Source organism: Triticum dicoccoides, unplaced genomic scaffold (assembly GCF_002162155.2).
Source record: "Triticum dicoccoides isolate Atlit2015 ecotype Zavitan unplaced genomic scaffold, WEW_v2.0 scaffold206854, whole genome shotgun sequence".
NCBI classification, from domain to species: domain Eukaryota; kingdom Viridiplantae; phylum Streptophyta; class Magnoliopsida; order Poales; family Poaceae; genus Triticum; species Triticum dicoccoides.
In genome coordinates, this window is record NW_021236565.1 from 1 (window position 1) to 1,353 (window position 1,353).

Below are 1,353 nucleotides of genomic sequence, written 5' to 3' on the forward strand. Positions count from 1 at the left end.
TTTTTTTTTGTGGCGGATCAAAAAAACAATGAAATAGGAGCGCGAGACCACACATTCCTGATTCGTCACATGGGCTGCGGTCTGTTACATCGGCCATGACCCGCGTCTCCTTCCAGGCTGTCGGCCCAGCCTCTCGCTGAGGACTGAGGCTGCGCTGCGCTGCATGCCTTCTCTACTTAATTAGTCCCACCTCGCTAGTTTAGGCGATCCAGGAGTGGTTTATAAGGCGAGGCGCTGCTCATGGTAGCACGACCTTACTTGAACAGGATCTGTTCTATAGGCTCGTACTGCTGCATCCTTTACTAATAAGGAGGCAAGCACTCATGTCTGGTTGATGCATTCTAACCTCTAGGCCAGACCGTGATTAACGGCTAGGATTCTCCTGATGGGAGTTATCTGATGGCTGTAGAGGATCGTTCTTGATCTAGTTTCACACTGGTGCAGGGTGGCTCAGAGGTTGTCTGACAGACTACAATTCTTTTTGTTTTTTGCAACTCCTTTCATCTTGTGGCAAATAAGATGCACACAATTTATTTTTAGCTGCACTAGTACTAGTCACTGCAAAAATATCCAAAGGTAACAGAAGCCAACTGACCACATGCATGATCCATACATTCATCTACACCTGTTCCAGGAGCTCGATCGCTGATAGATATTTGCTTCACGGCTCAGGCTTTTATACAACACCTACCGGTCCATGGATCACATGCTTGGCTTGGTTGGTCGACTTGTCGTCGAGACCGATTAGGAGCCTTCATCCGGCACGACGTGTCACACTGCATCCACGCGTTTAAAGTAATCAAGATTCAGCTTACGATTTTCTTACTACAAGCCCAGTGCATGATCGTCTGAACTTTGCCACTGCTGAGAGTAAGAGTAGCAATGAGGTGTTTCACTACTGAGCTGGGAGAGAAAATAGACGAAGGTAGCGTGGAACTAGTGGCTGAACAAGTATGTTCAGGAAGGAAAATAGGTGCAGAGACTGATTTCTGCAGAACTAATCTTCGTACATAGGACCTGAATACCTACTTCTTCACACACAAATGATATGACATATACATCACTAGTGTTACATCAAGTTGGTAAGCCAAATGCTCTATGGAAGACTAGGTTGAGCTCACCTTTCAACACTTCCCTACAGCTGCAGATTAACCCTTTGAAGCATTATTGATTGCTTGCTTAAGAGTTTGAATCCTTATCCACAAAATCATATGCCAGATTAATGCGCCAGAGCAGTGTTAGGAGTACTTAGCAAACTGCCAGCTGAAACAGAGGTGGTCCCTTGCTTCTACTGTCTTAAGACCACACAGGACACATGAGTTCTTTCCTATGCCACATGGCGCTTGTATTCAG

The 1,353-nt window shown here is 45.8% G+C and overlaps 1 non-coding gene across 1 annotated transcript; it reads left to right on the top strand.

The window, feature by feature from the left end:
- Window positions 1–248: 248 nt before the first annotated feature.
- LOC119345119 lies at window positions 249–471 on the top strand. The gene has a single exon (XR_005166919.1). It is a non-coding gene; the product is annotated as a small nucleolar RNA U3 (small nucleolar RNA).
- The last annotated feature ends 882 nt before the right edge of the window (window positions 472–1,353 follow it).